At 40.5% G+C, this 16,714-nt stretch overlaps 1 non-coding gene across 1 annotated transcript; it reads right to left on the minus strand.

Moving 5' to 3' along the window:
- Positions 1 to 6,639: 6,639 nt before the first annotated feature.
- Positions 6,640 to 6,712, minus strand: TRNAF-GAA. Its single transcript has one exon. It is a non-coding gene; the product is annotated as a tRNA-Phe (tRNA).
- Between the last annotated feature and the right edge of the window lie 10,002 nt (positions 6,713 to 16,714).

Below are 16,714 nucleotides of genomic sequence, written 5' to 3' on the forward strand. Positions count from 1 at the left end.
ATTGGTTCATCAGATGACATCATCAGCTCCAGGAAGACTTTATTGTGGCATCAAAGGGATGGGCTGAATCCTGGCTCTGTCCCTAGTTCACTGTGTGACCACGGATGGATTACCTCTCTGCACATCAATGTCCTATACCTAGAGTTGCGGATAATAATGCTTGCCTCCAGAGCTGTCATTACAAGGAAATGAAAATATGTGGAGCTGTCCAGCTGAGTGCCTGGCACATAATCAGTACCCGTAAATCAATGCTGTCTCCATGACAGTGTGAACATTTAATTTAGGAAAAGAAGGTAAGGATGAAATTATGCAATTAATACAGACCCTTTAATCTAATCCGATGACATGTGGAATTGATGAACAGACCACTTACCCAGGAAGAGACATCGCAGAGCAAGTAAGCCAGGGTTTGGAGGTCAGACAAGTTTAAATGCTGACCTGATCCATTGTCTGTGAGACATTGGGCAAGCCACTAAAACTCCTTACATCTGGGTTCCTCCTCTGTAAAATGGGGCTGACATGGGGATGTTGTGAGGATTACATAGGAGAAAGAACAGAAACTACTTAGGATAGGGCTGAAGCTAGCTAAGCCCTGGTTTATGGAAGGTGTTATTCATTAACTATGTGGAACTATTGAGGGAGCATAAATGTTCATTTCTGGGCAAATCTACCTTTTTGCAAGTCCGATAAATTGGCAAAAGATCAAGGTGCATATTCTTGGTCTTCTGGTAGAACAATTTTGTCAGCTCTGCAAAATAACCTCTGAAAGCTTTTCCAGTCACTGTAGGCTAGCCAGTAAGTCCTGGATTGATTGTCATCTTTGCAGAGAGTTGCTGCCAGGTGAACAGGAGATGTAATGTCCCAGAAATAAAGTAAGTGACCCCCCCTTCCTTTTCATCAGAAGTCAAGATTGATGGGCATAAAATTAGTGATATGTGGGTAAAAGAAGCTAAGAATCCTCCCTCGTGTAACTGACAGGGAAAGGTGCTGATGGTAGATATGGATCTTACATATCCATAAAGCCATAAAAAGGCATATTCAGTCAACTCAGTTCTCTAAACTGAGAGGAAAACTCAAGCCCAGCATGCAGACTAAGTGAAGAATATGCAAATTATATAGCATTTGTCAAATCTACCCTTAATTATCCTAGGGGAAAAATACTAAGGCTACTTCTAAAAGAAAAAAGAGAATAATTGTGATCTTCATCAGTTACACAAAATTATCCAGGTGTATTTCATTTGGAATGAAAGTAGACATAGATGGTTTCACACATTTTAGAGCTTTTAAAACTATATTTTTAGAGTGAGGCTCTTGAGAGGGTTGGGTACATGGCACAATTCTTTTCCATTGGCTATATCTAATTATTCCTATGAACTTTCTCCTGGAAGGAACCCAAACATGGAAATTATGTATTTTTTTTGATGTTTTTTTAAATTTAAATTCAATTAATTAACATGTAATGTATTATTGGTTTCTGAGGTAGAGGTCAGTGATTCATCAGTTTTGTATAACACCCAGTGCTCATTACATCACGAGCCCTTCTTTTTTTTTTTTTTTTTTAAAGATTTTATTTATTTATTTGACAGAGAGAGACACAGCGAGAGAGGGAACACAAGCAGGGGGAGTGGGAGAGGGAGAAGCAGGCTCCCCGCAGAGCAGGGAGCCCGATGTGGGACTCGATCCCAGGACCCTGGGATCATGACCTGAGCCGAAGGCAGTCGCTCAACCAACTGAGCCACCCAGGCGCCCCCATCACAAGCCCTTCTTAATGTCCATCACACAATTACCCCATCCCCCCACCTCCCTCCCCTCCAGGAGCCCTCAGTTTGTGTCCTATGATTAAGAGTCTCTTATGGTTTGTCTCCCTCTCTTGTTTCATCTTGTTTTATTTTTTCAGAAATTATTTAAAAGGCAGAATAAGAGACAACCCTGGAAGGAAAAAAAAAAATTAGAGGGGCACCTGGGTGGCTCAGTCGTTAAGCGTCTGCCTTCGGCTCAGGTCATGATCCAAGGGTCCTGGGATCGAGCCCCGCATCGGGCTCCCTGCTCAGCGGAAAGCCTGCTTCTCCCTCTCCCACTCCCCCTGCTTGTGTTCCCTCTCTCGCTGTGTCTCTCTCTGTCAAATAAATAAAATCTTTAAAAAAAAAAAAATTAGAGTAAGTTTGTGGTTTCACATTTAGTCAGGACCACTTTCTAAAGTTTTTTAAACCAAGAAGTGGCTGCATTTTGGAACACAGTAATCATTGTTGTAGGTTTTGAAATAGCTTTTACCGTTTTTAAGTTTTTTTAAAAAGATTTTATTTTTTAAGTAATCTCTACATCCAACAATGGGGTTCGAACTCACAACCTCGAGATCAAGAGCATGCTCTACCAACTGAGCCATCCAGCCTCCCTTAGCTTTTAGATTTTAATACAAAAGATGATTAAAACGTGGACATGTAGAATTTTAAAATAATGTAGTAAAAGAGGTGCTCACCCTTGAATTTGCGCCAATTCTACACTAAACCATTAGAGTTTCTCAAGATTGGAGATCTGTGTTCCCTTGTTTCCTTTCTAAGGAGAAGCCCACACCCTTGTACCTGAGAAAGTAGACTCTTCAGCCGAATTTTGCTAAACTACTCCTAATTTCTGAGCCCTTTCCTAAGAGGATACCCACTTTTTCATGCGGTGCCTGGGTGGCTCAGTTGGTTAAGCATCTGACTCTTGGTTTCGGCTCAGGCCATGATCTCAGGGTTGTGAGATTGAGCCCCACCCGCATCAGGCTCCCCACTCAGCACAGAGTCTGCTTGAAGATTCTCTCCCTCTGCCTCTTCCTCCGCTCATGCACACATGCGCTCGCTCTCTCTCTCTTTCTCTCTCTCTGGGATAAATAAATAAATCTTAAAACAAAAAAAAGAGGATACCCTCTTTTTCTTTCCCGTTCGTTCTCTATCTCGCAGTCCTTCTCTTCCTCCTTTAGCTTTTACCTGAAAAGCTCTGTTGTCTCTATGACACTGAAAACCGCCATAAAATTACCCACCAGACTTTCCAGGAAATAGGTTGAATCCATTTTGGAGTTAATTTGGGGAGTTTCACAGACTCTGAGGGAAAGAAAAGCATGAACACAATTTTAATTTCCACTCTGCTGATTACAGATCCCAAATGTAAAAACAAAATGAACTCGTGCTGGAAGAATTACTAAACTTTAAACAGTTTATACTGTTTCCAACAGGTTTAGATTGGCCAGGGTATCAGTTCTAGCCAACATTTTACATTTTCAAAGAGAATGATTTGTAAATGTAATTCCAGCTGACTCTAGGTGCTTTTGGAGTTTTTAAGGTGACTTCATGCAAATTATAATTAATAATAATAAAGATTGTAAAAGTGATTTATATCATTGTGAATTAAACACCACACTAAGAATGAGAAATTAAAAGAACAATTTGGTATTTTTGTGATCAATATGAATTAAATGACAGATATAAGCTATCACCACTTATCTAATTTTATATATATATAGATTGTACTCATGCAGATGATTTATGGTCTCTGGCCTTAAAAAGATAATGGCAGCATTTTCTCTAAATGCTGTGCACACTGCCAGTCCCCACTAGTTCTTGCTTGGACTTTGTGACATTGTTAACTTCCTACTCCTCCATAGAACATCATAGAACATAGACTGATCCCTCTACAAAACTCTAAAATTGCTATAAATGCCTATTTGCTGCTTGCTTTTTATATTTCTTCATCACTGATTAAATGAACTAATACCTGTAAATTGCTCAAAATGGGGTCTGACACAGGACAAAAATTTAATAAATGTTTCCACTTACTGTTATCATCATTGTTACTAAGGAGACTCATTTGTCCCCCTCACTTAAGATTTTGTAGAAGTATGATTTTTTTTAATTTGGATTATGCTATAGTTAGGGCTTGAGTTTTCATGTCTTTGCCTCCTTTAATATTTTATTTAATTTCCATTAAAAGAAACTTGAAAAGAAAACATACCAAAGAAAATAAACTTCCATTATTATTTTATGCATTCAGTCTTGCTGGTTGGAAATTATGGAAAAAATATTATGACCTAATGGTTTAATTCTGTATAAAATATAAGTGCATTTATGTGTATAAACATTCATTTTATATTAGCAGTGCATAGTAAAAAGTCTAGAAAAGGAATAGATACTAGCTTCTTAACAGTGGTTATCTCCAGGGTTGGGATTGAAGTAGACCTATCTTTACTTTTTAAGCAATATAGTTCCATAAAAATTTTAATGTTTCAGTAGTTTATACTTTCTTATAATCATAAAAACAATATAATTTTTTTAAATACTTGATTCTCTTTCCAATTATATTGGTAAATACAATCCACACTCCCTTTAGATACCAACACTACTGTGTGTGTATGTGTTGTATATATGTACAAATAGTACAGAACCCAAATCCCAAGTAATAATGGTGCAGAGATTACTGGGAAGAATTACAAGTGTTTTCCATCTTTTTTAGAGCCCTTTATACCACTCTAACCCTGTTGTCCATTAAGGCTTGCTCCCCATCCTCTTTCCTGAGACTCCCACCTACCTTGGCCTATAACACTTGGTCTCATCATTTTGGCCCAGATCCTGCCTCTATCTCAATGGACTTTGTGTTTGGAAGTGGACTCTGATGTTGGACCCTAGATGTTTCTCTATGAACTTGACTCACTCCTTCAGCTGTCAGACTTCTATGGGAACCCTATCCCTTGCTCCAGCCTCATCATTGGAACTCGATTCCTGAACTAATTCATTCTTCCGGGGGCAGATTTTCTGGAAGTGTGGTTAAATTCTTGGGGAAAAAGAGGAATTGAAAAACAATAACCTACAGCTCTTGTACTTTATGTAAATCCCCAAAGCCTAGAGAATGCCTGGCTTTAACTAGAAACATTACCTCTTGACCAAAGCACAGCCAAGTTATGGTGATGTCATTTAGGTGATAGAAATTAAATCATATGAAGATGGAAGAATAGGCAGTCATTGCCCAGTGTTGCTTTTGGACATCCAGATTGTCTACAAATGGCATCAACAGGAATGAAAGATTTTTAAAAAGTCAAATAATAAAGGTAATATGGGGATTTCATCCTTAACCTCCCCCAGAAAAGAGACAATTAGGAGGAGTGAGATCCACCTCAGTAGGTTAAACCCAGTGAGGGGGTGGGTTATGGACGGTACCCCAAAGTAGCAGGGGGCCCTCCAAAAATGGTCAAATCTGCTTCACTATGGGAAATTTGCCTCCAAGACCACCACCCAGACAGAAGGAAAGTTTGTTGGCAATCTGGGCTCCCTCCTGAAATCCACCGCACAGTAGATACAGTGTTGAGCAAGGGGCAAACACAATAATCAAGGAAAGTCCTATCACTCAGCACCTTGGTAAAATTCAAAGGTCAGGTCATAAATTATCAGCAAGTAGTTGCAATGAGGAAATCTTTTGCATCACTTTTCTAAACCTTTTCTAGGTCACAAACCTAGAATCTGATACCTGTTGACATTCTTCCCAGGGAAATGTGTACATGAACACACAAGTTTGCATTCAGTTTCAGAGACTTCAAAGACACCCCTCCACCCTCTGCTGCTTGTAAACTCAGGGAATTCTTTTGGAATAGAAGCTAAATCCCATTCTGCAAAGTTAAAGCCCAGTGGGAAAATATCCTTTCACATTGACCATATAAAAGCAAGGAATTGTTAATACAGAATTTAAAAATAATCAGGAGGAAAATGATGACCTTTAATACTACCTTATCAGATGGCAGGGTGAAGGTCCTTAGAAATAACTCATATTGGGCGCCTGGGTGGCTCAGTTGGTTAGGCGACTGCCTTCGGCTCAGGTCATGATCCTGGAGTCCCGGGATCGAGTCCCATATCGGGCTCCTTGCTCAGCAGGGGGTCTGCTTCTCCCTCTGACCCTCCCCCCGTCATGTGCTCTCTCTCTCAAATAAATAAATAAAATCTTTAAAAAAAAAAAAAAGAAATAACTCATATCAATTGCAAGTGATGTGTGAGCCACTGCCCCCACCCCCCCAAAAAGAAGAAATAACTCACATCTCTTAGTTCTAGCTTTTGAAGTTCCTAGCCAATGGAAATAATAATGATGGTCAAAGTAAAAATCATTAACTGTATACCTACTACATTCCAGGCATCAGGAACAAAGTTTGTTTATTTAACAAGTAGTTACTGAGAATTTTAGGGGCCATGTTTTTAAGAGGTGGCGGGGGCTGGGACAGAGGGAGAGAGACACTTAAGCAGGCTGCACACCCCAGCATGGACCCTGACATAGGGCTTGACCTCAGAGATCAAGACCTAAGCAAACCAGGGGTCTGAGGCTCAACTGACTGAGTCACCCAGGTGCCCATTAGTGACCATTTTAAATAAGTTACTACATAGAGTTTAGATGAAAGTTTGACATTAGCAAGTACTCTAGAAAAGTCAGCTATTACTATTACAGTCAGGAAGTACAACAGTGCTAGTGGGTATATATAAAAAGGCCCCCAAGACTCTTGATACCACCCGTCCCTGAAAAGCCTACGATTCGCCCCAGAGATCCACATGAGAGCCTAATATTCCCTTTACAGCTTATATTTCGGTTAAGACTGCCAAAAAGTACATTTAGCATAAGCATCAAAAACACTGCTGAAACCCGGGATCGAACCAGGGACCTTTAGATCTTCAGTCTAACGCTCTCCCAACTGAGCTATTTCAGCTTGTTCCAGCAGCTTTTCCTGTATAACTATAATGGAATAATATCTGTTTTACAACAGTAAAAAAAAATGTCAATATTCAGGTTCAGCTGGAGGTAGACATTTAACAAATAGTACAGAGATGATGAAGCAAGGTCCTTATTCCTAAGCTTGAAGTAATAAATAATTTCACTTTTCTCGGTTATGTTCTTAACTGCCCTGCAATCTGTGTTTCCCATTTAAAAATGTATCATGAGCTCTTCTCGTGTCAAAAAGCAAAAAACAAAACAAAAACAAAAACAAAACGTCTTTAGTTGGCATTTCCATCTAATATATGATTAATTTCTAGAAAAATGGCAGCATGGTCCACTTAAATATTTAATGAAGTATCAACCTCCATAAAAGCCATGTTCCCCTAGACATGTAGATATAGCCAGGATTAGAAACCAGCTGAGAATGACAGCCCCGAGGAGACCACGAAGGGGAGATGGCAGACACAAACCAAGGGAACAGGATGGATGAAGTAAACTAAAAAGATGTGGTAGCAGAGTAATGGGCTTTCAAGGATGCCCATGTCCTAACCAAGCCCCAGAAAACACAGTACGTTGGGGTAGCTGGCACTGACGGTAGAGAAGTTCTCTGGGGCGTCAGAAGCCAGAGCTCATCTGCAGTCAGCAAGTGGGCGCTGCTGAGCAGGAGGCTGGCCACTGGGGTGCCCACAAAATTCCCTGGAGAGTAAGCCCCAGTGGGTCTTCTGCAAGCGCCTGGCAGCTGTGCTTTTCTCCTTTTTTCCCCCCCAGGTTTTTATTTAAATTCCAGTTAGTTAACATTCAGTGTAATATCAATTTCAGGTATAGAATTTAGTAATTCATCACTTACATAGAAGTGCCCTCCTTAATCCCCATCACCTATTCAACCCACCCCGCCGCCCACCTCCCCTTCAGTAACCATCTGTTTGTTCTCTATAGTTAAGAGTCCGTTTCTTGGCTTGCCTCTCTTTTTTCCCCCTTATGTTCATTTGTTCTGTTTCTTAAATTCTACATATGAGTGAAATCATATGGTATTTGTCTTTCTCTGACTGACTTATTTCACTTAGCATAATACCCTCTAATTCCATCCACGTCATTGCAAATGGCAAGATTTTTTTTTTTAGATTTTTTTATTATTATTATTTATTTATTTGACAGAGAGAGACACAGTTAGAGAGGGAACACAAGCAGGCTGAGTGAGAGAGGGAGAAGCAGGCCTCCCGCGGAGCCAGGAGCCCAATGCAGGGCTCGATCCCAGGACCCCGAGATCATGACCTGAGCCGAAGGCAGATGCTTAACGACTGAGCCACCCAGGTGCCCCGCAAATGGCAAGATTTTATTCCCTTTTGTCACTGAGTAATATTCCATTGTATATAGATATACCCTCTCTTCTTTATCCATTCATCTGTCCATGGACATTTGGGCTCATTCTATAATTTAGCTATTGTTGATAATGCTGCTATAACTATCGGAGTGCAGGTGTCCCTTCAAATTAGTATTTTTGTATGGTTTGGGTAAATACTTAGTAGTGTGCTTGCTAAATCATAGGGTAGTTCTATTTACTTTTTGAGGAACCGCCATAAGGTTCTCCGGAGGGGCTGCACCAGTTTGCATTCCCACCAACAGGGCAAGAGGCTTCCCCTTTCTCCGCATCTTCGCTGACACCTGCTGTTTTGTGTTGTTAATTCCAGCCATTCTGACAGGGGTGAGGTGATATCTCACTGTAGTTGTGATTTGCATTTCCCTGATGATGAGGGATGTTGAGCATCTTTTCATGCATCTGTTAGCCATCTGTACATCTTCTTTGGAAAAATGTCTGTTCATGTCTTCTGCCCTTTTTTAAACTGGATTATTTTGGTTTTGCTGTGCTTTTCAGTGAAACAGAAACCCGTCCCCCTACCATGCCTGTGCTGTCTCTCCAGAGCTCCCTATTAGCAAAGCCTAAAATTATGCCACCTGGCAAAGGAGATGTCGTTATAGGGGAGCTACAGTATGTCCAAGCAGGACAAAGAAGAGTGGGAAACAATGCATTGATTGATACCGGTAGAGCGTATTGATCCTGCTTTTGTAAACAAGATGGTATATGTGCATATATATGTACATAGATAATATAATATTTGTTCACACTTATTATGTATTTACTCTGCATGCCAGGAGCAACTCTAGATATTTTGCATGTATTAACTCATTTGCTTTTTATAACAACCCTCAACTGCAGAAATTATTAATATCACTATTCTATGAATGAAGAAGCTAACACATCACACTATTAAATAACTTGCCCCGAGTCACAGGGCTAGTAAGTGGCGGAACAAGAATCATTATGGCTTCGGGCGCCTGGGTGGCTCAGTTGGTTAAGCGACTCCCTTCAGCTCGGGTCATGATCCTGGAGTCCCGGGATCGAGTCCCGCATCGGGCTCCCTGCTCGGCGGGGGGTCTCCTTCTCCCTCTGACCCTCTTCCCTCTCGTGCTCTCTGTCTCTCATTCTCTCTCTCTCAAATAAATAAATAAAATCTTTAAAAAAAAAGAATCATTATGGCTTCATAAGCATAGAAAAAAGAAACAAGAAAAAATATATATCTACTAAAAAGCTAACTGATTATACAATATTAGAATGTATAATATTGGAATGTATAATATTAGAAATTCTGATACCGTAAATGCTTTATATTATGCTTCCAATGAATTCTACAGCTTGAAGCTAAGTTATCTTTGATGAGTTCAAGTCTCAGATTCTTTTACCCTAAATAATTTAAAAACCTATAAACTCAATAAATAGGGAAGGTAGGGTTGTAGCTAAATTCCATTATTGGTTTAAAATAGTTTCTATGTGATTTGAAATAGGAGACTAAATCTAACATCGTTTTTCTTAGATACTTAGGGAGAATCAGTGTAGTAAGAATCTGGTGAGTCATCTCCCTGGGCCTCAGTTTCCTCATCTATAAAATGGAGATGACACCTGTCATGGGCTGAATTGTCCGCACCCCCAAAATTCAGATGTTGAAATCTTAACTCCCAGTACTTCAACATGTTACTCTATTTAGAGCGGACAGCTAAAGAGGTGATTAAGTTAAAATGAGGCTGACAAGGTGGGACCCCAATCCTCTCTGACTGGTGTCCTTATAAGAAGGGACTCCAGAGTGCTCCTGCAAGAAGGACCAGCGACAAAGTGACTAGAGCGCAGCCATTGGCAAGCCAAGGAGAGAGGCCCTCAGAGGGAGCCAACCCCGCCTGCACCTTGATCTAGGACTTCCAGCTTCCAGAACCGTGAGAAAATCCCTTTCTGTCGCTTAAGAGATCCATCCTATGCTATTTTGTTATGGCAGCCCCAGTAAACTAATACAGTACCCAGTGCAGAGTAAAGAAGGAGATTAAGCAAGGTCATATATGTCAAAAGTAAGAGATAAATATCCAGTGATAATGGTATTGGGAGTAATACAAGATGTGAAGCTAAAGACAAAATTCTAATTTTTTTTTCAGATTTTATTTTTAATTTCAAGGATTGACTCTGTTAATCCCTTTGTTTTGTCCAGTATATTTTTATAGAAGATTTAGAAGCATAATTCTGTCCCAAATGACAAGCCTCCTGATTAATATTGCAGGTACTTTGAGGATATGAAACATTTTCCAAAGTGCCCAAGTCTTTTGTCCAAAACTAGGGGTCTGATAATCAGATAATCACTGTAGTTACAATTTCTTTCTACAACAGTTTGGTAGAAAAATATATTTTTTAATAACAGAACATTGCCTCAGCTCCTAGTGAGGCCTAGGATCATTTCTAAATGTTTCTTTGGAATATAAAACTAAAGCATTCTACGGCAGGATACCTTCAGGCTGTGGATACCAGACATTAGAGTTCGAGAGGTCTAAATTTTTTAATGAAAAGTAAAATGACAAACATTTTTTAGCAAACCTCTGAATGTTGTGGGAAAACAGCTTTTACCAAAATGAAACCCCCCCAAAAAGTCAGAAAGAAGGACTAAGGGTCTTTAAAACAAACCTTCTCCTCAGGTCTATGACATTTCTCTTGAACAGCTTTGCTCCTGTCGGCCTGTTTCCCAGAAGTGGTTTTCCTCGGGATTAGTCACAGTGGTGTTACACTTTTAACAACCATGATGTTTGGGATTTCTTTTCCAAATTGGCTTTCTTTACAAATGCATCCAGAGAGCTTTCTCCCCCTATGTGGTTGGCCGTTCCATTTATTCCAAAGCAAGTGAAACGTTGGCTGTAGGAGGCAAAAACCCGAGACTCTAATTTATTAATTATGACACACCCTCGGCCAAGGGAACTAATTCATGGCATATCAAGTATTAGAAATTCTGACGCTCACATATTAATAAGTACTCTACACAAAGCTTGCTTTCATCTGCTTCATAGCCCTGTTTGTGTTCTTCCAGTGCATCAGTCCATAGTAGGGATCCCCTGGGAGACCTGGCCAGGTTGCTCCAGGCTAGTCCAGGCAGCGGTGTGGGTATGAGCTGAGACCTACAGGGCAGGCCCCGCCTGCTGTAGTCTTGAGCCTTGCTTGTTGGGACTGCTCACGCTGGGGACACAGCTGCCATGGCCCCATTTGCTTCCCTGCCCGGGCGCCGCCTCATAAACCTGCAGGCTCCCAGACCCTCCTGACCCAGGTGGTCAGGCTGTGACCCCAGCTCCAAGAGCAGAACGGTGGGATGGACCAGAATTGTCTGGGCTTCAAAGTTTGAACCACGTGACCATTCCACCACCTGAGCAGGAATCTGATTCAAGGCCCATATATCCTTCACACTCGGAGATGCCAGATTTCCCCAGAATATAATTTACTCCTAGAAAGCAGATGAAGTACCTTTTAGAAGCATGTTTACTATTATGGGTGTCTCTACTCATTGTGGATTGTCCATACTAAATGCAGGTTTGGTTGTGGTGAACATGACCTAGTTAATGGCCTTGATGTCATGTCTTTCACACAGTGGAACAAAGTGTCCCTTGACCTCCGATTATATTCTTACCTCCAATTGGCCATATTGAAATCTTACAGTCAAACTAAGTTTCCTTAGTTCTGAACTCCGTCATTCAGATCCCAGCCAGGTCTGACTTCTAGGACACCATGGGTCATTAGCCATGGGTGGGACAGAAGAGACCATGGGGCTGAGGGGGTGGTTCTTTCAGGGAGCGACTCTCAGGACTCAGGATGGTACCCCGGCACCTGAAAGACTTGTAGCTTCTACCAAAAGCCTTCATCCCCCTGCAGTGTGTTCTCCCGGTATGTTTCTCTGCGGCTGCTGACTCGCCATTGACAGGCTGTGTATTTTAAGCTAACTTCTCATTAGAGGTGCTAGATTCACACCATTGGATTTACAGTTGATGGAGCTAGAAGTTCTTTTGTGGCACAAAACAGAGCATCTCTCATGCTCTAAATCTCATTAGAATGGGTCTCTAACAGGCTCCATAGGACCTTGGTTTCTAATATATCAAGTCAAGTGTTAAAGAATTCCAAAAATGTAACTAGAAACTATGGTTTAAATACCAGCCTAAGTTAAAAACTGCTTCCACCTAGGGAGTTTTAATTGGTCATGATACTATTTTAAAGTTTATAAAAGTTTTAAAACAAAATAGCAAGGAACTTCATGTGATTACAAGAAAAGGCTGTCCATCACGATTTTGCCATGTTAGGTGCCAGAGTGATTGGTTAGAACAACTGTGAAGTGCCCTGAGAATGATCTTCTAAAGTGCGGTTTCCCCTCCCCCCACCCCCACCGTAGACTTTCTTACCTAAACTTTGTGAGATTTTTAGTTACCCCTAACTTGTACGATACAGCTGACCACAGGAGCCAGGTTATTTCATGAGCCTCAAAAAAACATAGCAATCCCCTTCTCACTTTTTTTAAAGATTTTATTTATTTAATTTTCTCTTTCTACAGTTGCATTGGTAGTGTATAAGAAAGCAACTGATTCCTGTGCATTGATTTTGTGTCCTGTCACATTACTGATTTGCTGTATGAGTTCTAGTAATTTGGGGGTGGAATCTTTTGGATTTTCCACATAAAGTATCATGTCATCTGTGAAGAGAGAGAGTTTGACTTCTTCTTTGCCAATTTGAGTATTTTTATTTCTTTTTGTTGTCTGATTGCTGTTGCTAGGACTTCTAGTACTATGTTGAACAATAGTGGCGAGAGTGGGCATCCTTGACATGTTCCTGATCTTAAGGGTCAGCTTTTCCCCATTGAGGATGATATTCGCTGTGGGTTTTTCATAGATGGCTTTTATGAACTTGAGGAATGTTCCCTCTATCCCTATACTCTGAAGAGTTTTAATCAGGAAAGGATGCTGTATTTTGTCAAATGTATTTGAGAGAGAGAGAAATAGAGAGAGAGCACAAGCAGGGGGGGAGAGGGGGAAGCAGGCTCCCCACTGAGCAGGGAGCCCCATGAGATGACATGGGACTCCAACCCAGGACCCTAGGATCATGACCTGAGCCCAAGGCAGACAAACTCTTTGAGCCACCCAGGTGCCCCCCCTTCCCACTTTTCTGCCACGATCTAGAACCTTCAATTTGACCCTTGGTTAACTGTCAGGTGACCTTTGCCCCCTAGAAAGCAATATTTAAGGAAACGACGTCCCCTGACTCTACTTCCTTCCCCTCCACACCAGTGAATTTGATTATGAAAATTAATCACTGGGACACCAAGGGAGGGACAAAACTTTAACGGTTGACTAAGTCTGAATACAAGGTTTCTATGTCTCAGGGCCCTCCCTCACTAGCAAAATTCTCATTTTCCAAAGTAGATCTTCAGACAGTTTCGGACGTGCCCCTTGACCTTTCTTTAGCATTTGAAATAACAAACTGCTTCTTAGGCCCTCCGCTTTTTTCTTAACCCTACAACCCATTAAAGTATACAATGACATGTAGCCTTTCAGGGGCTAGCTCACAAGACAGACGTGATCACTCTTCAAAGACACATTGAGAATCATCATTTTCTATCCTGTGATTATATCTTATTTTCTTCTTCTACATTCTTCTCTTCAGTAGAATTCTCTTATTTTCTGAGGAAAACCTCTTCTACTCTCATTTAAAGCCACACTCAAAAGCAATCCACCATCCACAAGACTTTCATGTGCAAGAGGAAAAACCATCTCCAGTGGAAAAGATCTTTGTGCTCAGCCCCTGAGAGACTCCTAGAACCACATCATGGCTTCCACAGCCCCAAATCCTCACGGTTAATATAAGGAAAATTCTGTGTGGACTGGTGATCAGGGTTGTCCCCTTCCCTCTTGGTGCCTGCTCCTTCTCTAGGAGACTTTCAAGTGCCCCTCTGCATCTACTCTCACCTGCCCTACTTGAGCTTTCTACCGTGGAATCCAACATCTCTTTCTCTGATCTTCACCCCCCTACCCAGCTCAAAAGTAGCTATTAAGGCTGGGACTTTACATGATGGTGATAAACTATCAAAATTATTTGGTGGTGCTACACCTAGGTAAGTTGCCTCAAAGCAGTAAGTCTTAGCCAAGGGAAATGTTGGTAATGGTGAAAAATTCAAGTTCATGTCAAGTTTTCATGACCAAGACTCTCTCTGCATACACAAACCTTGACTTACTTGAAAACTTGAACTTGATTAAACTTTAATCAGTTTAATCAGATTCTGGGCTTTCCAGCATCTCTACCAAGACCTTGAAGCCTGTCTCACCATTTCTCCACCATGACCTTGGAAGCCTGTCTCACCATTTCTTGGTGCTCCCTATTATGTGCAGGCAGAGAATTTTGAATGGTTTCAAGGTATTCTAGGATGTAGAAAAAAAAATTACACAAAGTCATTTAATATTATTTCATTTTGATAATTCGAGCACCAGGACACCAGAACAATGCAATTCTTTTAAGTGCTCTGTGACCTCCTTTTTATAGAGAGATCTAGAAATTGAAAAATTAAATGACTTTTGTTGGGATGGAACAAAAAGTCAATAAGAGAGCAGAGAAGTACAGCCATATTCTGCAAGTCTTGATCTATTAATCAACTGGGGCACAGCTCTGCTGTCTAAAAGAAACAGGAGAATAAAGATTCAATTTGGGGGCTTTATAGGCTTAGAAGAGAATAAACATGTAATAAGACTACAGAAACTGAAAATACCCTGCTATTCAACACTTGTTCATGAGTGAAACGTTTCAAAATTATAGCAAATCCCACCTAAAGTGCAATCGGAGATGATCTGCTTCGGAATTATTTATCTGATTAGAAGAAGTGTAATGCCTTTCTCAGTTTAATGTGAATGATGGGTGTTTAGTCACATACAGCCCCAAATCCCAAGACAGTAATTCTATGTAATTTATCATCAAATAGTTAATTCTTGTAAGTTATGGAAGAGAGAAGAATCAGAAGGCAACTCTGAAATTAGAAAGTTATACCCATCAAAAATAAGAGCTTTACTTTCACTTATTTGGAAATTCTAGATGATGATTTACTTCACTATTCAAGTCACAATTGAGATCACCCATTTTAAAGCCAACCCAGTCAGTTGCCTTTAGAAATGGACAAACAGGGCACCTGGGTGGCTCAGTCGTTAAGCATCTGCCTTCAGCTCAGGTCATGATCCCAGGGTCCTGGGATCGAGTCCCACATCGGGCTCCCTGCTCGGCAGGAAGCCTGCTTCTCCCTCTCCCACTCCCCCTGCTTGTGTTCTTGCTCTATCTCTCTCTCTGTCAAATAAATAAAATAAAATCTTTAAAAAAAAAAAAAAGAAAAGAAATGGACAAACAACTATCAACTGTGTGTAGCCTGGGTATCTCTCATGAAGTTGTATCACACAGTGGGGTTGGGGTAGACACAGCTTAAGTTGGATGACCCTGTGAGTGATCAACCAACTTATCAAGTGAGTCACCCACTTACAGAAATATTTTTCTATATTAAATGTACACTCACCAGAAATGTCAACTTTTGCTTGGATTGGTGCACTGTTGCCCACAGCTGCAGCAAACAGATTGGTGTATTTTATTCTCAACCATACTATGAGGGGTCCTGCCTAAGAACCACCAAAACAAGACCCACGTATTGTTGGTGAGCCCCATTTTCCCCACCGTGATAGTTAGGAAGTTGGCGAGGACGTAGCTTCACTACTTTCTGAGAATTTAGAGAATTTAGAGGAATGTAGAGGGTATTTTCCAGTCTTTTTGGTTTGCCTGCTGCATCCAGATAAAGCCAATATGAGCTTGAATTTCCTAAGTTATAAGGGAGCCAAATAACACTTTACCATTTTGTTGTTTTTCCAGTAAGGTTTTTCCACAAGCCTAAGGAAGTCTGTTGTTTGTGTTAGGTTGTTTTTAAATCTTAATGCCACGCACAAAAAATGCCCTGTCTCTCCTTGCTGGAGATACTAATTTAAAGCAGCATCATGTCCCAAATGGCTGAATGCAGACATCAAAAATGGGCTAAAGACATAAAAAGGCACCTCACAAAGAAGAAATGCACATGGCCAATGAACACATGAAAAAAATTAGTCCTACTAATAATCATAAATATAGCAAATATAGTGATGATTTGGGTTTTTTCCTATCAAACGGTCAAACAATTCGTTTCAACGATAGTACTAAGTGTTGGCACAAGCTAGATGAGGCAGACAGTCTTGTGTACTACTGGAGAGGATAGAGTAGAACATTTCGGAGGAGCACACTGGCTACCTATATCAGGGTCTTCTAGAAGGCAACGGAGATTTTGACCCAGTATTTCACTGCTAGGAACCTGTGACAGAGAATTAGCTGGCCCCAAATATCTATTCTCCCTTTTTTCTCTTAGAAAAAAAATTCTGCTAGATTCATAGAATTAAAACTACATTTCTCAGCCACAACAATGTTATTAGGAAAAAAACCTTAAATACAGTTTGTTTTGAAAAATTTTCTACATATTTAGCCACGTGAAAAGAGTAAACAAATGTAAGCCAAGAGTTTAGCAACAAGTATCTCTAACTTAAAGTTATGAGTAACATTTCTTTCTTTCTTTCTTTCTTTCTTTCTTTCTTTCTTTCTTTCTTT

This window comes from Neomonachus schauinslandi, chromosome 3, assembly GCF_002201575.2.
Source record: "Neomonachus schauinslandi chromosome 3, ASM220157v2, whole genome shotgun sequence".
Taxonomy (NCBI): Eukaryota; Metazoa; Chordata; class Mammalia; order Carnivora; family Phocidae; genus Neomonachus; species Neomonachus schauinslandi.